Genomic DNA, 26,110 nt, shown 5'->3' with positions numbered 1-26,110 from the left:
TGTGCGGTGAACTCGACAATACGCACAATCGTGTGGTTGCCTGCTTCAATGTAGGTACCCGGGTACATGTAGAATTTACCAAACACGTATATACATATGTATTGTATAGTGTGTATAGTGCATGCGGAGTGTAACCATTTGCCGGGATACGACGCTAATTAATCGTTGTCGAGAGCCAATTTTTGTGTTATTGAAAAGTCAAAAAAAAAAAAAAAAAATGCATCTACAAAGTATTTAGAGCACCGAAGACTTTTTTTTTTTTACCTCAGTGGAGGTTGTCTGCGGGTTAGATTATCTTTTAGGAAAAATATGTTGTTTTGTTTTTAGTATTTTTAATTTTTATCGGAGCGATTAATGTATTGATTGTACAACAATGTTATTTTTGTATATGCAATTATACCTTTTAGAGCATTAAAAATGCTTTGAATTTTAACATTGAGGGTAATTTCTGGAAGCCAATCGGGTGTAGTTAGTACTTCAAGGGTAAACAATTCTCAGTACTTCTCAAACAATTTTATTTTGTTGGAATTCAAAATAATTATTCTCGAGGATTTAAAACTCTTAAGTATATTATATCATTATATTTTTTTATACACATTTACATTTTCAAAACATTTAGATTTATTTTGTGTAGTTGCCTGTTTATGCCAAGAACCTTTCACACCGTTCTACAGAAAATCGGTATTCATTCGGTATTAATAGCAATCATATTTAAATATAATATTATAAGTACTATTAAAATAATTAAATGTTAATGATGTAATAAATACGATGTTTTCGGTAAAAACTAATATTCGACCAAGCGAATCAACCTAGCTAATATTAAAATAAATTACTTTACTTTAGCAACATTAATATTATATCATAATAATAAAGACTGACAGACCGTTTTCGCTCAGAATCGTCTTTTGTATGCAACGATTTATCATTGATCAATGGAAATTTAACATTTCCATTACAGGTATTTAGAGTGACTCAATGACGAGATAAACTCCACACCTATTCAGTTATTGTTATTATTGTAGACCTTTTTTTTTTTTATCTTCACCAACGTTTACAATAACAGTGAGAATAAATTTAAAAAACATATTATTAACCTTTGCATTTGTAATCGTACATTTATTTTTAACTTTGAAGTAATAACTGTGGTCGGTGGTTAAAAGAGCCAAAGTCAAATGTAGGTCAGAATGACTGTATACTACGGAATAGTAAATTTTCGGCTTTATGGTTTTAATCGCTTGACAGTTCATTTTTATTGTGCGTATAATCAGTTATTCTGAATGTTCTTATTTTCTATACTATAAATGGCATTTAATATTGATATAAAGTTCTGGTCAACGAAACATGAAAACCGATTCGAATCGATTCCCAATTATATTCTACAATGAAAAAAAGGCCTTATCCACTTGTACGATCTAAACCAAAAATTTATATTTTAATGGTAATCTTTGTTCTTTTGGTCGTTTTTATTCAAAAAATAATATTATCATCATGATTTTAAATTAAAATTTAGAACACACATTGATTATAATATTACTGTGGGAAAATTAAGTAATCTGTACGAGTATAGCCAAAAGGGTTGATGTATTATTACATTATTATTATGTCTTATGAAATTAATTGTACGTTTAGGAGCAAGTTGATTGGAATACGTAAGGAACACAGTCTTAATACAAATAATAATATGTCAAATTACAGGTTTTTACCAGTTAGTACTATACCTATTACGTATAGTACTATAATAAATTATAAAACTAATACAATTTGATGTAACAACATTATAATAGTATTACAATGCGAATGTTTTTCAAAACGAAAAAACCTATGACATTGAAACAAGTCAAATTATTGGCATTCAACATTATAAGTAAATAATATATCATACACATTAGAACGCCGCTGCGTAACCATACTGAAAACTAACGAAATATTACGGTAAGTGGTGACTCGCGGTCCTAAAATATAATATATCATGTTTAATCTTTCCGGTTTCCAACCATGACAAATCAATAATAATATGATTTGAGCAAAACCGTTCGTATAATATTATTTTATATACACGATATCGACGTGTAGTCACAGCAGTAGTCTACAGTAGTTGTTGTAATTCGATTTCCTCGTCCTCGTACACGTGTTTTGTTGAATGACGTTTTCGACGAATATAATGTGTCAGGTTGTCTTCAGAGCTGTGCTATGTATATTTTATTCATATATTACACTATCTGCAGCTCTGAACGTTAAACAGAAATACTAGAAATAATAATAATTTTTAAATCGATGAAAAAAACAAACAATATTATTATATTGTGATCGGTTTTTTTCTAGGTTATTTTTATGACTGCCGTTATTATTTTCAATAAATTACACATCTGCCGCAGACGGAGAGCATGAAGAAATAATGAAAATACAAAAAAAAAAATAAATGTCAAATTCACAGAAGTAAAACTTCGACATTTAGCTGTAAATAGTTAACCAACGGTGGACTTGTTTTATTTTTAAAGATTTTGGTTGGCGTATAAAGTTGTGGTTTAAAAAAGTAGTCACAGAACGTCAGTGATATCAGAAACACGACACGCAGATGTTGAAAAATGACCTTTTCTTAATTTTTTTTTTCATCTTGATGAGTATATTGAAAATCACTAATAATGTTTTTTCTTTTGATATTTTTGGGCTAACAATTATTTTGGAAAATAATCTAACCAGAAAATATAAGAAATAAAACCAAGGATCGTTCCGAAGACTGAGGAGTGAGAACCAAACTCAAAAATGATAACCTTTCATATTTTACCGTTTCTTGTGTTTTATGTAAAACTCGTGCTTATATTAATATATTTATAAAAAAAATGCAAGCATTATTATAATTCATGAATATTTAAAAAAAAAAAGAGTGGACACGCCTTAGTTGAAAGTTAAAGCAATTAAAAATTGGATTGGATTTTAAATTATATTTAATGTGTTATATTGCACCTGTACATTTTATATATTATTTGTTCTTCGTAGGTAGTTTGGTTTTAAATTGAATATCAACCGGAAAGTTTTATCGTCCGTCTCTGGACGACTAACAAAACTGGTCGGGTGGTCGCAATGAGGACGAAAACGAAATTAAGTAATGGGTGAATCTCAGAGGAAAAACGATTTTAGGAATTTTTTTCGCACCACAGTGACCTTGGAACACGTACAATATTATAACAGCGATAATAAGTTTATAATAATATTATAAGCGTATAACGGACGCGTTTCGGGTGGCTTACACAAATCTCCGAATATTACTACACCGCCAATTGACTTCAAAACCAGTCGAGTGTGAGGGTTAAGTGGACAGTATTTGTGGTGTGTTCTGCAGAAAACGCTCGGCGCAGCGACGGTGCGAAATGCCGTGGCCGAGCAGCTCGTGTGACGTGAATGGTGAAAAATGAGATAATTAACAGCAGACAACAACAACGGTGGCAGCAGCAGCAGCAGCAGCAACAACAACAACAACAACAACAACAACAATAATAACCGTTCTCCGCCGGTCCGTTTTTATTATTAACAAAGAGACATATTTTATTGGAGTCCATATTTTGTCGCAGCGCGAAAACTTTGGCCGGTAAGTTATGTTGTTATAACGTTATAATTTCGGGCACCAACGCGGGACGACAAAAAGCCAAACATTATTAAAATACGTCGGCTAATGATAATATGTTTTCCGAACGGCGTCAAATGTAACAAAAGAGCGAAACTTTACTCTGGCCGAGTGTAAAAATATGAATCGACCGTATTGTATCATCGCGACGGTTTGTGTAAGAATCAAAATATGGAAATGTGTTATAATACGAACGCCACAAAATCGGTGAGTGTAATTAAGTGCACATTCGATCGCATTTTACATTTCAATATCGTCACCCAGAGCCTAGGCTTAATACGTATAGTTGTAATAATACATTATATTATTTCCCCTTCGTTTATTACCGTTCCGTTCGGGGCTAACTTTAGACTGGCGGGAATTTCGGACACACGAAAAGTGTTTCTGGAGATTTTTTCCAATAAATTACATACGGAAAATAAATACAATTACCGTTAGTAATAGTATTGTAAAGTGGCCCCTTAAAATGTCCTGAATCACAGTTTCCTAACACTCTGGATCCGCCCCTGGACAGTAGAGTTATACAAAGAGTTTATAGTACAACATAGTAATGATAATATGCAATTAATAGTAGTGATATAATGTCCAGTGTGGAGGAAATCTGTACATATCGATCATGGGGAATAATGAAAGGATGTTTAAAACCTACCAAAAAATGAAATAGGTATAGCACCGCTACAATTAGACGTGATGTCGCAACAAACATCGAAGGAACACAAGTGCAATCTGACCAAGATACCTAACAACACCTCACAACATACCTCACACCACTGAAGTTTCTAAAAACAAGTAGGGTATTTGAAGGAGATGTAGGCCAGAAAAAAGTAAAGTAACGGAGACAAAACATAAAGTGTGGCCAGATGTGGGATGGTGATTGGCCACAGTCACTAATGTATTCAGAGGTCAAGTATCGGCCTGTGTCACTAACTCCTGGATGGGTTTTTAGTGATAAATCCTCCACACATATTATATATACACGTGTTCCAAACCATACCCTACCCCGGATAATAACTGATTTGTAAAAAAAAATTCAGGCTAATGACTGCAAATGGCAAAGCCATAACTAAAGAAAAAAACACAGGCCAAAATTTAATATTCTCAGTACTTTCGAAAATGATCAGGAAAAATAAAAATATAAAAAATATGGACAAAGGGAAAATTCTCACGCCAAATAAGTTTTTGACAAAATCAATTTTCGTTTTTTTGTTATAACTCAAATAACTCAACCAACTGTAGAGACTTACTCAATAACAATAGGTGTACTCGACACCTATACTGTTGTACAGTATAATTTGTCAAACCTAAATTTCCTCTTGTTTTTGGTTATATTATTCAACTAAATATATGGAACAATATATGTACACAATCTGTCCCGTGATACTATTGAATTATTTTTTTAGATAAGATTATAGCAATTCTAAACAGTCGTGATTTTGTAAATACTACATCCGTTGAGTTATTAAAAAAAAATCAACTAATATACCTGTGGTTTAAGTATAAATAAATATGTTATTGTATGTCTGCTAAACTTTTCATGGCCCCTCTCAGTGAAAACGCGTGGCAGAATAATCAGACAAGTTGTGTACCTTTCGCGTTACATCGTAGCGTGGAAATTATGAAACCTAACGCATATTTGCAGTCGGAACGGGCGATGGTTAGTTGTTAAAATCTTTCGTTTCGGCGCGTAAACGAACTACCACAATAATAATAACGACTAAAACTATAATAGTGATGGTGACTGTTCGCGATGATTGAACGATATTTTGTAATGATACAACATATTATTATACTCACTGCGATAATTTCGGCTTGTCGCCATTATTTGTAGCATTGCAGCGAACTTACCGCCAGTGCAGTTGATAGTATACATTATTAGTATTATTATTATTATTATTATTTATCCCATACGCTTCGTCGATCGCTGTTTAAACCATATGCGTTCAAGTGATGGGTATTATGACGCGTATACCTTTCAAACATAATATTATGCATCACCTATGTATTATATTAAACTATCTAATGTGAATAACGTGTACGTGAGAGGGTGGCATCTGTGCCCGCGGTGGCAGGGCGATATACATTAAACCGTGTTCGCATTAATACTGGCTTGCGGCCCACGTGTAAGACCCACGCTGGAAAAAAAAATTGTATTTCTCAAATTGTTGGCGAGTTTTACGTATTTCGCGTCGTATCAGTCGGCGGCGGCACGGAAGTGGTGGGGACGGACGTCCGGACCCTGACGGATCGGACTAATGACCGGCAAGCCAGCGCACCGCACCCGTCGGGCGAGGTTTTCGCTCTTTTCGGACCAGAGAAAGTGGCCCGCGAATCGTCGCACGTCGCCCGGAAACAATTCCGGTCCCTCGGGGTTGACAAATAGCTTCCCCACGAGATCCAAAGTCCCCGGGGACCACTTCAAGCTTGTGGCGCCCGAAACCTAATTAAAAAGTTTTGCGGCTCCATATTACGTGCTATGCCGCCAACCGACAGTGTTTTACCATCGTCTTATACAACACCACCACACCTCTACCGGATGGAATCTAGTCGATTCGGTATTTTATAAAAACCATTAATAGTTGTATCGCGTGTAAAAGGTGTACCCGTACTAACCCAAAGTATACACTGCAGTGTAACTGTTATCACGAAGACATAGTCAAATACACAAATATTTATTTTTATTGTTATAAAAATAATGTAGTTTATTGCTAGAATGAATGATAATGGTATTTTGATACCTACATAACCGTCATAATATTATGATCGTAGAGTATTATTCATTACTGTTGTCAATTTCCTTGAAAACCCGGAAGTACAGGAACCAAAATCTCCACTGAATTCGTTTTTGTTTTTTTTTTTATCTATAAAATTATTTACCTACTGATGAATTAAAAATTTGAAACCGAGATTTTTTTTGCGTTCCGAACGTCGGATTATACGATTTCCGTAACACGGCGTCTTGGATAGGCAAAACAGGTACACCAGCCTCATTTCAATTATAATAATATTATATTAATAACAATGACGTCATCGTTGACTTTTGTATCGATGTACTAAAAAAATAAAATATCCCATCTCGTCCGAATCCGGCCTCATTAGCGTGGATATGACGTTACACGGGGTGTATTAAAATAATAATAATTGTAGTTACAGATTTTTTCTTTTCAATATTTGTCTATATAATATATATAAATATATATATATGTTTATTATTGTTCAGAATGAAATTCATTACGTAATTGGTTCGTTTTACTCGTCCACCATTCTTTCCGATGCAAACCATTTTATATCAACTCAAAATTAATTAATTTTTTTTTGGCATTGCGGCATTGCGCCGAGCCGGTCGGAACCTGCCGTCTATACCGCTACCGGGGGACAATAACTGTTTGGACCCGAGCCATATAATATTATTATATATTATTATTATATCATACGTACCGCATAAACCGACCGTCGCCACAGGAAGTGAATATTTTTTTTTTCCGGAAGTATATCAATTAAACCACCGGAATTCGGGGCAATTATTATTATTACTATAATCGTCGTGGTGAAAAGCCGTGTCCTCACGCCCTAAGACCACGAGGGTACTACGGGGTCCAGTTCAAGTTTGATAATTAGTGTGGGGAAATAAACATTAGTTGGTATATTTTTAATATTATAATATACAAAACTTAATATTAACGATTACGCCAAAATAAGGATTCTTTGAATCCTTTGTCTCCTATAATTGTTTTCTAATGAGTACCTATAATATATATCAATATTATTCCATAATATTATTATTACCTACTTTAATCACTGTACAAGCATAAATGCAATTATTGGGGGGAGGACTTGGAGGGGCTTAGCACTTCAGTTTTTTTAATCATATTTTAGTTTAAAATATGAGTTATCAGGGTCTGTGTGTTCACTGGTAAAATCTTGAGTATAAAATAATGAACTTGTATGATAATTAGTATGGTTGAGAACTGTGTTAAAACGGTACAAAACTTAATATTAACGATTACACCAAAATAATTTCCAAGATTCGACCCTTTGTCACCAATAATTGTTTTCTAATGAGTACCTTATGCATCAATATTATTCCAAAAAATATTATTATTACCTACTTTGATCACCGTACAAGCATAAGTGCAATTATGGTAGGAGGCTGGGCGGGGCTTAGCACTCCAGTTTTTAACCATATTTTTTAGTTTAAAATATAAGCTCTTAGGGTCTGTGCTGCTCCCCCTCCCCCAGAAAAATATCCCAGGTCGCGCTTATGTGTACAATAATTGTTATAGTATGGCATCTTTATACAATATATACTGATCCTCTAAAAGTGTGCATTGATTAATAAAACGAATACACTATCGTGATAATCTACTTGACATTTTAGTGTTATGACTTTGCGACCTATATAATTTCTCTGGTAAAAGCTTGGGTATAAAATAATGAAATGGTATGATAGGTATGGTCGAGAACTGTATTTATATCAATATTTTTTTTTACGACGCGACTTAGTTTTTGTTATTTATGATGCTATGTTACAAACCCTCGATATTTTAATGGAGGCGTTCAAAGTGTTTCGATGCTCGAGAAGTTTTTTTATTTTTTGAGTACTTAACAGAAATAGTGTTATTTTACGCCATATAATATTATGTGTTATAATATAAAAATAATAAAATTAAAATATTTCGTGTATATTCGTAGACTGAATTAAAAATAAAACACTTTAAAAATGGATAGCTACTGTTTTAAAATTGATATATACATTCCATTTTTTTTTCTGTTTTAAAGTTTCGCAAGTACGGAGTGAAAATATGGAATTATATTATGTTTAAGTACTTACTGAGACTGACGTTTGTTCTGTGACCTAAATGAAAAAAAATTCAGAAATTATTTATATTTTTAAGCGATTTTTGGTGTTTGCGCAATATATTATATTATATAATTTATTTACAACCAACATTTACATGTACAACGTTTTCGGACGTTTTGGCAAACAACAAATACATCACCGCCCATTACACTGCACTTTAATACGAACAAATAACGAGTTCCCTTTTCGACTACATCGCGGGTCATATTACTCATATTTCTTATTGTTGCACACTATTCAGACATAAAATATCAAATTATAATCGAAGTGTATATAATAGTCGCACGCAGTCTTCCGTATGATAATGTATTATATATTACAATAATATAGCTAAAATATAAAGCAATAAGAACTGACTAAAATTGAGGGATAAATCGTAGTATATTTTACAACACGTGAAAATAATTATACTTACCGCTGCGATTCGTAGTTTTGGATCTACGACGACTATCCACTGAAAATCATGCTTTTACTAGGTTATTGAGTTAGGACTTGTCGGGATATTCCACGAATATGTTGATTATTATAGTCACACTTTAAACTTTGAACACAGCGCTAAGGCCAGAGTCACGTGACATTGCCCTCAAGTTCCAAGTTTTTTAATCAAAAGTAGTTCTAATGTCATACGCTTTCGTTTCAAAAGCAGTCGTCATCTCTGTAACTTTTCAAAAATTAAACGTGGAAACTACCTATCTAATATCAACGTGACGAAAACATGCCACCCGCAATATTATACTCGAAAATGATCGTGAAGCTTCGCATAGCTACTGTTTTTTTTTTCTGATAACACGCCGGTCTCGACAATACCACTTGGAGGAAAACGATACTTGCAAACAATAATATAATTTGATACGGCTCTTTTTATGAGAACAAAATCGGTTATTAAAATAAACCGTAGACTATAGTTTATAGGTCTAGAGAATGAACGAATGTGTTAATATTCGTCATGCAAATGAATCAAACACAGGGAACGGTACGTTATAATTGTTTGGCTAAGCACAAAAGTTCTGTGGAAATCGTAATTTATTATGCTCTTTTTTTTCCTACGCTATTATAATATAAATATGTAACCAACGTTTATAAACCAACTTATATCTTAAGCGTTTATGAACGTGACCTATATCTTAAAAAGATCAAACAACATTTAGAAACGATTTTTTACAGATTTACAATACGATCGTTATAATTTACATATTATTTTGATCGTGCCTATAGTATATTGAAATCATCATTGGACCAAGTTCAGCTATTAGTTGTAAAAAATATACGTACCCATAGAGTGAGTATAATATGGATACAAAAAGGGTGTGTGGTTTTTATTTGAGCAAAAAAGGCACGGAAAAACAATGTATTTACTGTAAAAACAAAAAGGAATATTTATAACCATTAAATTTACACGGTATGTTCTCGGAGAAAAAAAAAATTAAAAATTACGTTGAAATTTGCATCTACTCCGTGAGGTATTTATTTTAAACAAAAAAAAAAAAAAAAACGTTTTAAACTGTTAAACGATTATAAATTATCGTCAAACCTAATGCAGTAGACTCATAAAAAACAATAGCAACGAAATATACGATAACGAATAATATTATCATACTGAATATAAACGGATATAATGTTGACATCTTGTATGAGTTTTTTCAAATTGTCCGGTAGGGATTATTGTAATAATATAATAACAATATGTATAAATTGTTCAATTATTGGAATAAACGATTATATTATTAACATCGAATATTAAAACAATAGTATACATATAGTAAGTAGTCATATTTTTAAACTTAGAAAATAAAACATTTGATGTACTCAAAGACACGGTTTTAAATTCGAGAAGTGGTTGTTTTTTTTTTTTTGTTAGGGATATAGTAAGCAAGAAAAATATAAAACCATTTTTCATCTTGCTGGAACACTTCCGTCCTGTAATTTCCCGTTCGTTTTTAGTACAATACGCGTTAAGATATCATCGAAATTTGCATGCAAATTCGATTTAACGTTGTTATCAGTAAAAAGGAGGCAGAATCGTTCGTTCAGTAACTCATTTTGCTGGCTGCAGTTACTCCGTGTCAATCAAGATATCGCTTTCTTATACGAATGTAGAAAAACAATTTTTTTGACGTGAAAATCCAATTTGTTAGTTTTGAAAAGATAAATACTGTACCTGCGTGGCATAATTTTGCATAATATTATTTTACTTGAGCTGACAGACAGTCGGCAACTCTATTATAGGCTATCGACAATGGTTATAGCAAAATAACTAAAACAAAAAAAAAAATCAAACGTTTATAAAATATAAACTCGAAAAAGAGCTAAACCATTTGGAAAAGTTATACCATGTATCGAAAATGTTAATATAATAATATAAACATTTGGTTATTTTTTTAGATTATGAGCGGAGTGAATCGATAAGCAGTACAACCAATTATATTTAAATGTGTAATATAACCATACAATATTTTTAATGTGGAAAAGTAGGTACAATTGCAATTGCAAAAAAAAAAAAGTGAATACGTTAACTACCATGTCAGCCATTATACTGAAATGTTCAATTTCTATACTTTTATGCCCGCTGGCGTCCACAGTTGATCATTACTACCACGCCATATGACCGTCGGCGACCATAAATTAATATGGTTTTATATTACATGGCGCTGCAATAATAATGTACTAAAAAAAAAAAAAGATCGGTGGCTTAGTGGGATTCATTATAATTTATTTATTTTTTTTTTATTTTTTACATTTTTTAAATGATTTTTCAAATACAATAGCGTTATATACAAATTCGCAATGGCATGGAAAAAATACGGTTGGTGCATCTCAATAATACAATGATATCGTATACTGCCCCCCCCCCCCACTGGCGCATGGCGGTTAACGTGTTGAAACCCTGGTCGTGGTTGTGGTAGACGGCAGGGTACAATGTGACGTTGCACGTGGCATCCACCCTCCTCCCTCCCCGAGGAGTGAGCTTGGCGTGTGTTATAATATTACTATCATAAATGGAGCGGCTCCCGCGTATAATATACGTAACGATCATAATAATATATAATATTATAATTTTGTTTTCTAGTTTAGTAGCGTTTACGAGGATTATATTATTACTGTGGAACGCATTAAAATATATCATTGCAACTCGCGGTGCGGCCCGCGATATCGCCCGTACACGGTATAGGTAGGTAGGTACCTAAATAAAACAACTGCAGCTCGCATATATCACACAATATATTGCTATTATATTATGTGGGTATAAGTATCCCAAGTACCAAGTGTGTCGCCAAATAACTAACTTTGGCCCGCCGCTGAAGTGTGTGCAATCGTCGCGTGCACACACCCACTCTTACGTAATATATAATATCATATTTGTACGTACCCACCTAAGAGTTAAGACTCTTTGATTTTGGCGTATTACGCGGAGCTACTTGCAGAGAATGTCAACGCATTTTACATACCAGATGCTGCTGCTGAAGCTCCGTCTCTCTCTCTCTCTCTCTCTCTCTACATCTACACTCTTTCTCTCCTTCAAGTCTGCGAGTGCACGAAATACCACGTTCGGTTATAAATAAATGGTCATAAATGGTTTGTACCGTAAAATATTTGTGCGCGTATACCTAAATCACGCCGCGATATAATATGAAGGCACCCGTGACGCTAACACCCATTTTCAGCTGGTAAGGTTGGGTGTAGGCTGGTATAGGGGAGATCGGCTGCGACGGAGTATCGCGTGCGTCGTGGTTTTAATCCGCTGTAACATATTATTATTATTATAACAAAGTAATAATTGGAGCATTATTCGGATGACGTCGCTATACCCGTTCGATAACAATAATTATTATGATATATATTATACCCAGCATCGCATCGTATTATGATTATGATTATTATTATTATTAATATTACAGATACATCGCATTAATATTTATATCGGAACAAAGATACATTTACACGCGTGAGAAGTGGTCGAGGTCTTATTACAAGTAAGTTCGGAGTAACACACAAAAAATTTTATGTATTTTTTAATCAGAGTTACACTATCATCCTCGCGTCAAAAAGTTTTAAATTGTATTTTTATTATAATAATATTATGTGTTGTATTCTCAAAGTATCAAATAAAATATTATAAATTAAAATAAAACATACACTTCACAACGCGACGTTATCATTGATCTGACTGATTGTCGTTACAGGCACGCAGCATAGAATGGTCTATAAACGACATATTATTTGAATGTAAAAGACGTTATGATTAATATTATTTGTTTTTTTTATCATTTATTTAATAAATAATATACTTTAATTAATATATAACACGATATTTGAAAAAAAAAACATTTATTTTAAATAGGTAGTTTTTCTGTAATTAATCGTTAATCGGAACTTTTGAATTTTAAAAATTATAATTTTTTATTGCATAATTATTTAGCAGTTATAGTGAAGTTTTAGCCCTGAGTATTAATATTTATATTTTATAGTGATCGTCAAACTCTAAAATCATCTCAATGATTCTCACTTTATAACGAAAAATCACTCGTAGGCAATGAACGTGTGGTGAACTTTTATAAACCATGTTACCACAATGTATCTAACCACCCCCCCCCCCCCCCCCTTAAAAAAAAAACCTAACCTAACCTAACGTATACTTGGTTTATTTCCACAATCTACGATCTCACCAATACAGTTAGAGATAAAAATGTATAAATCCTGATATCAAAGGCCATAATATGATAGCTGCCACTTGTAAGTTGTAATTGAAAATCGATATTGCAATTCATTAACTGCCTTTTCTTGAAACTTTCCGATTATTCGGAAGTGGTTGGTTTGATTTCTTCTCACTGCCATTTACATAAAATCAATAAACGCCCATCACAGTATATCGCGTCTAGATAAGAATATTTTCATGTCTTTATAACAGAGGTACTATATACTCGAAACTTTTTGTCCGTTCATTCTGCTCGAAATAATGTGTTCGCAGAAAAATATAATAAATAAAATGAGAAGAATAAAAAGGGTCATTGTAAAACTAATACACTCCTGGCTGTACGTGGCAGAATCTAAAACTGAGAAAAAGACCATCCCAAAGGGTATACTTAATTTTAAGTCGACAACCAAGATTTCGTGAATAAAAGCATTTTCTGCTCCACTGCAAAATATTAACGCAATATTCTTACGATAATAGCAAAATAATTCGAATTTTCGTAAATGTATTGACGTCACTGTTACAGTATAGTACTATACATATAGTGTATACCCATCGTCAAATGCATTAAGTATTCCGAGTGCAAAAAATTATTGCCAATAACAATTTTCCAATTGTAATTTTTTCGACAAATACAGTAATTGCGTTTTAATTTTCATCACGTCCGCGCACAATAATAATAATCGTTCGACAGTAAATACAATTTTAATTCGGATCCACTGTAGCTACTATAATTAGAGTTAATCAGATTTGGTTTTGAATTTTCGTTCATCCTGCAGCTTTTCCCGTTCGTTCAAATTTGATTAGGCTAAAACATATTCATTTTTTTCCTATCCAACGTGCCACGATGCCAATATATAAATACGTTTCTCAGTAAAAGAAATAATGTTAATGATAAATTAATAAACTCAAATAACAGTGACACAAAAAATATACATTTGAACAGCGCAAATAGACAATGCGTATTTGTATTTATTAATATTCATTAATCAATTAATTTTTTTTTTTAACGATGACGAACCATAATAATAAATGTGTACAATAATGCACGTATGATGCATATTTGTTAACCTTCGAGGAAATAATAATATATGAATTCTTAACGGAAAATGTATTCCGAATTAATTAAAATAATTGATTATTACCGCCCATGATGTTAAATTAATATTATCCTGAGAAATTAAAACAGATTAATTTGAAATATTTTAAACCAATAATAAATTATGATAATTTTTTAAGAGAGACGTATAAATTATTAAAACGATATCGGTAAGAAACTCAACCATAAAGGTTATTTATCATATAGTCGTTTATGAAATATTAATTCACAAATCGATTTATGTGATAATAATATTATACACGTGGTGATGATGGAAGTATTGAAAGGCAAACATATATAAATATTTTTAAAAAACCTCAAAGCGATAATAAATATTTTATGATACATACCAACAGAATTCCCAAAAGGCCATTCGTAATTAATAAAGTACAGATTTCAATTATTCTGATCCACAATAATTATTGTAAATGTATCAATATACAAAACAAATAATAAACCATCGACGATGTCCATTCCACCATAATACGCCTATACACGTTTTGAAATAACAGCGACCATCGGTATGGCGAAACGGTATATCGAAAACCTATTGGCTTTTAGATTTTCGACAATGAAACGGATTTTTACGTGCAGGTGCCACGATAATGGCGGTCGGTGCGTTCGTTTAGAAATCCGCGTGAAAAAAGTGGACGCGAGCGGCAAAAATTAATCGTAGGAAAGCCCCTTCAGAGCACTTATCACAATGGTTTATCGGTGTAAGTGTGCTTGAAAATATGGCACGACACGCGGGTGGAAAATATTTACAGGTAGGTCCCGCTTCAACCCCCCACCCCCCGACCGCCCCATGCCCGGACCATCGAGTGCCGACGCCGTCCATCGTTGTACGAGAGTGGTCTCCTTTTGCGTACAAACGCATTTATCTTGGTCGGACGAAAACGGGCTTTTATGTGCCGCAGACAGGGCTTCGGGGCTCCGATTATTAAATTCAACGTGAAAACTAATCGGAATTTTGCGCGCTTTTTCTGGATTATTTATAATATTATATACACGAGAGAAGAAAAACGATTTTATAACGCCACGTGCGTACGACCGACCGACGTCTCTCGGTATGACAATATATTATATAGACGCATTTTGCCAAATGTGTGTCTGCAGGACGTATTAAAAGCAGGATTTTTGAATTTTTGCAACAAACAACAAATGACCAAGTCACGAATAATTGCATAAACGGTCATCATGGCTAAAGAATTATTTTTAAATATTATATACTCCGTTCCGCCTGCACGTCCTCTACATTTTCAGACACCGTCATTTTCGCATCCCGGACTCGGGTAAACGATACCCCTCCCCCTTTGTACGTTTCGATTTCGACCTATTGTACAGTAGATAATCGTTAACACGCGTAATTTTAATATATCGACTTGAGTAATATCTATCGTACTTCTATTTGTAATTTTAGGATCAGATCTAAAGATCGATAGATTTGAAAATGAATACCTTACTATTCGGTTCATACGGTTAAACCATTACCACCATGAGGAAATATATTTTCTTAATTTTGGGGAGATGAACAAATATTGTAATCAAGATTACGAATTGTCACAATTGAAATAACAATCGATGGGATATTTTAAAGAGAAGACAATATGTCATTGAATTTAGACAATTATTTTTTTTTTGACAAATAATTCGAATGCATCGCAGAGTAAATAAGACTTTTGTGTAAACGTCAAAAAATCACAATTTTTCGCATTGAGGTGAGTTGGACCTTCGGAGCTCACTTGTCAAAGCTTAAATCTGAAAAATCTACCTCGGATAGCAACCGGTGTTTGTTTAAATAAATGTGTTTATCTACGGTATACGACAAAACGTTTGGTTGACTGGAAGTGAACACGACCAGATCGTTCAAAGATAATAATATTATTTATAATAATATAAAATATTAAAATATATTAAAATTCACGCGGCACCGATGCCGTGAATCGCTTGCAAAACGGAAACCACAAATGCCCGAACATCTGACTGAGAAACGTGCGATATAATGTTTTAGAACATGTGCACGGATTGTTTGGTATATAAAGTTATTGCCAAACTTTTGAATCGCCTTTCAAACGTAAATGTATATATATATGACCGAAAACTCTCGACGGCGTTTCGACTCGTATATGGTCCCCGAAGAGTGTTTCCGGTTGCGCATTTGTTAAGGGTCCATAAAAAAAAATATGAACTGCAGCACGGACGCCAAACCGCAAACACCTATTTTAACTGCCGGTCACATAATATTATAATAATAATATAACAACAGTCGTGTAATATTATGTATTATCATAACACGGAACGCTTTTTCCTCGAGTCGAGACCGAAGTTAATCGCTCGTGATAGCCATATCATTATTATTCTGCGCGAACATTATAGGTTTGATAAACAGCTACTGCACGAAATAATATATCACATCGAACGTTTGAACAGTTCCAAGCATTTCATATAATGTATAATACACGTAGGTATATCGAATATAGGTAACGTTTTCAATCGACGTAGAAGCATAATATAATATTGTTATCTGCCATTAAAACATACGGTTATGAGAATGTAAATCACGATATCGTCAAACGGCAAAAGTTTAACGACTTTCCTACCAAAACACAATATTAAATCCAGTGGCAACTGCTGTAGTAGCCTGCTGCGGTCCTCGACGGGACCCACCGATGGGGCGGATGTCTGCAGGTTTTGGCTATTTATATTAGAACGATATTGTGTCCTGGCAGTGGCGTAGCCAGGATTTTTTTTCGGCGGGGGCCGATCAACTTTTACACTTTTACACATTAAATACGTACCGGCACAGATAGATAGCTGAAAAGTGTTAATACTTATGGTACATTTTTAAATATTTTAAACACAATTTAATGATTTTTGAGCGACTATCGTACACTGTTAAAATAATTTTTAAATTTTCTCAAAATTTCGGGGGGGGGGGCAGTAGCCCCCTCAGCCCCTCCTCTGGCTACGCCGCTGTGTTCTGGTTATTTGTATATTATGATAATAATTACAGTGTAATTACCGAAACGGTCGAAAATGTCCGGTATTTAGCCGTTTCATTATATCATTTCCATCGTATGTAAACAAACCTTATGACATCCGATCATATTATAGTCTTGGACTATCTTAAAAATATGTCAAATCAAAATTTAGCAGATAATATTAATTACTATCAATCAATATGAATTTATTGACTTCCAGCTATGTTTTTATAAGTAGAAGTTAAAAATTTTAATTTTAGTTCATCGCCACATTTAAGCAGAAATTAGTAACTAATATCGTTGTTTTCAACCTCAATTGTTCCGTCATCGCTTGCATTTAATCCATTATTTTGTTTTGTTTTTGATTCCAAACGTTTAGTTCGCACAAAACTACGGTCCGACTGATTAGATCATAAATCTATCTATATGTACTTGGACAGTTGGGACATTATCAGTCTAAAATAAATAAAGTATTATTCCTTAAGTGGTCTTTTATACGGTGATTATTGTTATTTGTTACACACAATACATTAATTGTAATAACTAATATTGTGAGTACATAATATGACCATTTTACGTAATAACAATAACATTTTTATCGTACCTTTTGATGTTTCGCAAAATAATTTTATATTTGGTGAATGGTGGAGTGGAGGCATGTTATAGTTTAGAGAGACTGCCTCTATTTCTATACAATGTAACAATGTCTGTCTGTGTAAAATAACTTATAATATTATTTATGTTATGCCTAGTATTTTTACAATTCGAAATCGGTTGAATTATTATGGTACTAGGTCGGTAGTTGGGTATCCAGAAAATATAATATTGTCGACAACACGTCGCATGTAATTCTTACCTCAACTGATTGTATCGATCAATATAATATTGTTTTTGCATTAAATCGCGATATACGGTTATTAGGTATATGGTATTATATTATAGTGTTATGATACATATTATTATTATGCGTTTTCATCGCCGTGAAATTGTTTTCGGCGGATAACGCGTGATACGTAAATATCAGTAAATCGGACGAATAATAATACTCTGGTATTATTTTGACGCGGAAATTACAGCACGCGCTGGGCTGGATTAAAAGGTTAGCAAAACAGGCGAGAGCCTACCATGATAGTACGGTCCAAACCAGATATGAACAATAAACGATATTACAATTACTTATAACAACATATTTTAATATCAAAAAAAAAAACTATTTATTTTCACTATAAAGGTTGTTTTAACTTTCAACTACATACGTAATAGCATTGCATAAATAATATAAATTATTTCACTACATTATATTAGTGATCATTATTTGATAATAAAAAGCTATAGGTACATATAATAATATGGTGATTATAATATCATATTCAGGCAAATGACCTCAGCTGTCGAGCCATCGGCCCAATAAAAATTTTAAAAAATATCATATTATAAATAAACTGAATAACACAGGCGAACGAAGAAAAATAACGTAATAATATTATACTACCAGACATTGAACTGTAAATATTGAAATTTAATTAAAATTATTTTTAATAATAAATATTATTATTAACTAATATCATACCATAATAAAATTATCTATCGGATGACATTACGTATTATTGTTAGCGCCGTCATTGTTGGACTAAAAATCGAATTACGATAAACAGCCGTTTTTTTTTGTTTTTTTTCGGTGTTTGACTTTAACAGTGAACGGCTGGTGTTTGGTACTCGGGGTTATTTGGTGCGTCGGTGAGAAACATAAACACTGGAACGATAATAATATTTTATAACTTAGTTAAAGTGAAAATTTAATTTGAAAATTAATAAGTGATCGAAACTCTGCTGCAGCGGTTCAAAATATTTTTATTTTACCGTTTAACACACGCATAACGTATGCAATATTATACTGTCACCGCAGTGAAGTATAATATTACAAAATATAATATTATGAAAGGACCTTGACGCAGTCACTGTGAATCGTATTGGTTTTGTTGACGGACAAGACGATCCGTTTCTTCGGCATGTCAATGACTGAAAACAGTACACTATAGAGGTGTTTAATATTTAACGATAAACTCTGCAGATTATATAAACTGCAAACTATTAACGTTTTTTATTCATTTTTTTTTTTTTTTTACAAAAATTGAACTTTAAAATCGTCGCAAAACTATACACTTTCGAGAAAAATATAATCTATTATCGTTATAATTTTTCGAGTGTTTTGCTCTTTTCAATAACGATAATACTCGTAATATTATACATTTTTAATTTCATACACAGCTTCAGTATATTATGTCTGTGAGAATTGTTGTATGCGTATTAGAATGCAATTCCAAACGAGTGCCTAGTTATTATAAGTATTTAAAGTTTTGATGAGCGGAGTTGTGCAGGAATAATGATTTGAGGAGCATGTGCCACTCCAAACCACTCGTCTAAATTTGTAAACTTATTACTAATTAATACTACCTATTCAAAGTTCGATTTTATACATCGAAATGCCCATCAAAATATTACTCTACGAAATGTACGGTAACTTCGAATCGTGTAAAAAAAAAATAGTTTTACAAGAAAAACCACTTTTTGAAATTATGTTTTTAGTGTTTGCTGGATGGAAAGTAACAGAGTGATATCATAATATTATAGTACGTTAATGTGTTCAACTACTATTGTTCTCTATTTCCTACCAACAACGATGATAATACTACTATCGGCCGACGGTGCAGTCAGCGATGGACTGTTTTCGTATAAAATGAAGAAGCATATTTTTGGCCGATAATTATGGCCGAAATATTATGAATTCCCAGTTTCAATAAAACTTAATAAATTATCCAAGTTGCAGGATCCTTACAACGCGCGTGACGTATTAGACTGCAGCTACCGTTTTATGTTGGTTTTTGTTTTAATTATATGACAAAATTCCATTTATATATTTAATATAATGATAGAATCATATTATTTGATGACAATACAAAATAATAAAATACCTTGACTCGTAATAATTTAAATGTTTTCAACAGAATCAGCGAAAATGTTTATACATTTTTTAGTTCAAATTGAATTTATTCGTTTACAACAACTACCATATTTTATAATTATAATGTACATTAAAGTTATCAAAAAATTGTTTCTAATTTTGTTTTTCTAACGATGTCTCTCATAAAAACGTTCTTATAATGTTATAATGTATGCAAACATTACAATAAGACGTTTTATTACAATAACTACTAAAATAATTAATTCTTGAAACTCTTTATTTTATAATATTATACTAAAGATTAAAACGTTTACTAAGCTAATAAGATGAGTTATCGTGGTCATAATATAATGCACATACTTGTGTTTGAGGAAAATAACTTTTATTTTTCAGCTATGGAAAATCGACTAATTGCATCGAAAATAATAATAAACGGTGTCTCAATTTTGGTTCAGTTTTTGTCTTTTTAACAAGGCCACAGAAAGAATGAAAATAATGAATGATAATAAGTATAATATTGTCCAATGCAATTTATGAAATGTCAACGAAAATTAGTTCTTTTATCCAACTTAAAAGTTTAATGTTCAGATGTTTAAAAAATCACTATCTACATGGTGATAGTTGTAGTATTTGTGTACATTTTATTTTCATATCATCTTTCATTTTCTGAAAAAAAATATACAATATATTATGTATTATAGGTATTATATTATACTAAAATATTGTGTATAAGTAAAAATACATAAATATTGAACGGAAAATTCGAATTTACCGGTAGATTGTAATTTCCGATCTAGAAGTCTACGAAATATGTATTTTTGAGAACATAATTTTTCTAATCAAATGCGCATTGTGTACACAATACATTTTACACGCAGGTACCTACTGAGATATTATTAGTAGTTTGGAAAACACAATTAATATTATTATTATTACTATCATAAGTATAATTGCACATTTGCATACATATTATTACCACGGACATTGAATCATTGTGAAGTTATATTGAGTTACGTTCAGTTGGTGAAATAATCAAATTAGTAGTAACTTTTTATATTGGAAACTGTAGTCGTAAAATATGTTACGAAACCCCTCATAGACATAGTCTGGAGGCAAATGTATCGATTTTGTTCCATTATTCTGAAATGTAAAAATATGGTACCATACACACGACATCTGACGAAAAAAAAACATACAAACTTTTTCCTACAAATGTGAAGTTAACCCCTCCTGCACCCCCCCTCCCAGCAAAAAAAAAACCAAATAAATGAAATAATAAAAAATAAACAATAATAAATATAAAATTTAAAAAATGCAATAAAATATTAATTTTCACTGACGTAGAGAAAACATGCAACAATTTAAAAAAAAACTGCTTGCTTACAAGTCGAAGTGGTATTTACACGTTCTTGATTTTTATTTTATTAAAAAATTATTATCTACCTATATATAATATGTATATATTTTATTAAAATAGGTTTAAAACAAACTGTACCTACTTTAGGCTGAAAGTTGAAAATATCCTGACATGGAACGCATTTATTTTTCAAAGTGTACACAATTTTAGTGGTTCATTTCTAAGATATTAACATTTTTTTTTTAATTTTTAGTATTACTGTTCTTATGAAACTCACCTCGTAATTTCTAGCCCTTCTAAATTTTAAACGAACTCTCGCCTTTGGTACTTAGTTCTAATTTACACAAATGCGTATGTGTGAGGTGTTTTTACGATGTAAAACTTTAAAGGTCTATGAGAAATGAACTATTCAAGATAAAGGTCTGAAACTTCACTGCACTTCTCCGAATTAATGTACCTAATTCTAACAAGATCTTAAACCACGAAATCCGTTCTCCAGTTTTGCAAACCTGTATTGCTAAAGACAAATTCAGCTAAGATTGTCTATTTTTTAACGGTTAACAAGTTTATTTTTTATTTTTAAATTTCACATTTTGTTTATACTTGACAAACCTGTTTTAGCCCATCAACCAATTTTCTAGTTTTTGTAATTTAAGAGAAAAGCTAAAATATAGAGTTTCAGTGCTGAATACCCCAAGGTTTTTTTGAATTTAAATTATTACACACCTTGCGGGCATGATATCGGATCCATCTCATTAATATATTATTATTATTATTGTTGTATTAAAGCTGACTTTTTTACTCGCCTACTCATTACTGCTGAGTTACATTTTTATTATTTCCCTATTTTTCATGAACTCTTAAACTCTCAAAATTCTGATATTTTTCATTCCGATTACCATGATACTTCCTTGATTAAAATTCAACAAAGTCAAATATTTGTTTTCAAAACATTTGATTGTTTTTCAGATTTATCGGGCAAAGTTGGGAGGGAGGGTGTTCTAACAAAATGTTTTTTAAGACGATTTCAATATTTTAATGGCACACCTATAATTTATGTACAAATTACAGACTCTAAAAACTAATATCAATTATTTCCAAAACAAAACATTTTTTATTTGATCAGATAATTTTAGGGCGGGGAAGGGCACTTTACAAACGTAATTTATTTTACTGCTATCTAAGCGTTTTCGTTGCTATACGTTTTATTACAGTATAATATAATAATATGATAGAATCATAATATAATATTATGAACTTAACAATATTTTACACGCTGCTCCTGCAGTATATGGAAGAGCACGTGCAACGGTTTTGCGATTGAATTAAAATTCGTTATTTGTTTCCGAAAAATCAGCAGATGTACAGATGTTGGCTCGAATAAAATCCACAGTTAAGTTATATAACTTGCAAGTTGCTGTCCAATAACGTCAATACTCAATACGTCATTTACCCGTCTTCCGGCCGATTTGTTCACTATACAACTATATCGTACACTCTAGAGACCATCACTATCTCTACAACTGCTTGTCGGTCAAAGTTTTTTTTTTTTTTTTTAACAAACACGAGTTAACAAAAACAAACGATGAACCGTAGTAAAAAAAAAAAACTTAAACTATGAACCGACTGGCGTTGGTGGGTGTTTCAATAACACGTTAAGCCGAAGCATCGAAACGTAACGGTTTTCAGACAAAAAATAAAAACACAACGATGGTAAAATATTAAAGTTGTTGTGTTTTGCATTTCAATTTTTAAATGTTCTCGGTTGTTTATATATTTTATTTCACTTTGTCGTATTTTTCGAGACATTTTTATTTTCAATACGAACCCCCACCGACATACTTCATTTTTGGTACGCTTTAATGGTTAGACATGTTTCATAATCAGTTTTTATAACCGTTTGGTATAAATCCTAGTAAACTTAATTCGCATTCGTGCCACGGAACATTACAATATAAAGGATACTTTAAATGGTTTGTCATTGTATCAAAAATTGTAAAATAAATAATAAAGTCTAATAATATAGTATGATTAATTATATTAAGTCTACACGAACTACCATGTTATAATCAAGTTCAAAAACGATTTTACCAAAGAAAATATGCTATTAATTGTTGTTGGTCTATTGTTTGAGGTAATTGAGCCATTTGTGCAAACACCGGCCGACGCATAATCACTATTATTGTAAAATATTGAAACTTAACTTCTGTTGTAGAACTGTTTGTTAATTTGCACATAATAATTGTAAACGTGTTCGCGTGGAAAGCAAAATGTAATCGGCATTGTAGTTCTTTATTCAAAACTATTATTTGGCCGTTTTCCAACCAAATATAGGTAATTTCTAAAATTATTACAATACTTATCCGTGGTAAACTACGTTCACGAAAGCCTGGTTGCTCTATGGTTGGCAACGTTTTACATAATACACTTGTTTATGTGCTGGATGCGTTCCAAAATTGCATTCATGTTTTAAAAGTCTAAATTACTGCAAACAAAAATCCACTTGTAAATAAGACACATATCAACTACGACAATAATTATGTAGTGTGTACGTTACCATAGTAACTACTATTTTGGTACATAACTGCAGGCATCGTATCTGAATCGAAAATCGGAACCAATAGTTTGAGCCAAAGGTTTTACCGATACTCTTTTGATTTAATAAATCCAATATCTAAAAATGTTTTTTTTTTTTAATTCAGTCACTTATTTTTATTGTCACTGCTTGAATATAAAGCCTTTTATTTTTATGAAATGTATGTAACTTCATAGTTTATAACATTTCAACCTAAAGAAAATATAATATAACATTGTTAATACTGCGGAAAAACTTGCATTTTAACTACATTTATTTTACATAAATTGAGTATGATTGTTTAAATCAAATTTTAATTTTATGAAAATGTACAAAGCAATAGTACTATTTTAACCATGAATTATTAGGTTAGGTTATTAACCTAACCTAACCTAACCTAACCTAACCTAGCTAGGTATGTTTTATAAAAAAAAAGTCAAATCAGAAGTACCTAACCGTTGACACCGGTTTCGTCCAAAACCGGGTTACAAAAACGGTATTTTCTACAATATTAAAATATAACCTAAAATGTCCCCTAAATATCGATCGTATCACTGCAATTTTGCACATTTGGGGTAACCCCGTATAGAGCTGAAGACTATTATATATTATGTGCGTACGGCATAATATTTTATACACACAATATAAATAAACGAAAGCAAGATAACAATTTATGTTGTCATACAGACGACTGTGTGTGTCGGTAAAATAGTGTTTGAACACTATCATGACGTACACCACGCGCGTCTTGTGTTAGGCCGCTCTAGGCGCTGAAATGCGTGCCCGGAAAAAGGGTTGTACCGAAATAGGTATAATATTATTTTTTCTTCTCGCTAGCGGAGGACTACGACGACGAACAATCGGCAGCATAATAGTTATTGTTGTTGTGAATGGTCACCGCGAACACAACGGGTTTTCCGTGCGGGGCCGTACTCGACGGCGGTTTAATATTCCGCCGGAAAACCTTCGGACGAAACGCTTTCTATTTCCTCGCGCTCTACCTCTATTTTCTATTTTTTTTTTTTTCATTTACGACCGCGCGCAACAGACACGGTGCATTGTGTACTCTCCCGGGTGTGTGTGTGCCCTGTGCGTACGGTGAATTACTTTTCCGACAACGAGTGGAACGTCCGAATTCGAAAACGGACGTCTTCTGTAATAAATAACTCGGGAGCTCGCACACACGCTGCGGATACCCACGCACACGCGCCTTTCTGCCCCGGTCCGATCCGCCAAGTCTCGACCGATCCCCTCAACCCCACCCACCCACCCACCGCAAAAGGAGCGGATTCACACGTGTACGGGCACACAAGATGAGCGACTCCGGTCGTCGAGACCGGAACGTGCCCTCGTGACACCGTCAGCCGCCCTTTGGTTCACGCGGTCCGCCCTTCGTTCGCGGCTCACGGCCAGCTGGGACGGATGGAGGCGAAAACAAACGAACGTAATAATTATTATGGTTATTTCTCGCAGCCCCGAGTATAGACGTGATACCTGATTCGAAAAGGATAAAATGTACCAAATATTAGCACGCATTTCGGAGCGGATTATGGAAAACAACGCTATGTATAAATGTAAACAATAATTAAAAATAATATTGTATGAAACATTATATGAAATTATTTAATGCATTTTTAATGCAGATGTTAATAATAATATTGCCAATGTGGTGATTAATTAATATTCTACGATCGTATGAACAAACGGTTAAAATTGTTATGAAAAATTGAAATTTAATTTGATCGATATTATATATGGCATTTTGATTACTTTACAATATATTTATTTATAATGTTTAATCCGTAGGTCATAACCAGATATTAAAAAATAATGATACATCCATCATAAATTCCTTTGATAAGATTTATCACATAGCTGGTACTCTTCTCAATAAAGTTTATAGAACTTGACATTGATGAGGTATTTTCTAAGTAAATTGTCCAACTACACTCAGTGAGACGGT

At 32.6% G+C, this 26,110-nt stretch overlaps 1 protein-coding gene across 3 annotated transcripts in view; it reads left to right on the top strand.

Annotated features, from left to right (window-relative positions):
- The window catches only part of LOC132941343 (peroxidasin homolog), a 432,704-nt gene that overhangs the window by 78,037 nt on the left and 328,557 nt on the right, over window positions 1–26,110 (top strand). Inside the window, exon 3 of one of the 3 annotated variants that reach the window (XM_061009358.1) lies at window positions 12,380–12,454. The exons of the other annotated variants lie outside the window; for them this stretch is intronic. The gene's annotated coding sequence lies outside the window, so the exon portion shown is untranslated. The remainder of the gene's footprint in view (window positions 1–12,379; window positions 12,455–26,110) is intronic. 3 annotated transcript variants of the gene reach the window in all.

Source organism: Metopolophium dirhodum, chromosome 3 (genome assembly GCF_019925205.1).
Source record: "Metopolophium dirhodum isolate CAU chromosome 3, ASM1992520v1, whole genome shotgun sequence".
NCBI classification, from domain to species: Eukaryota; Metazoa; Arthropoda; class Insecta; order Hemiptera; family Aphididae; genus Metopolophium; species Metopolophium dirhodum.
This window is presented reverse-complemented; position numbering and strand designations above follow the sequence as displayed.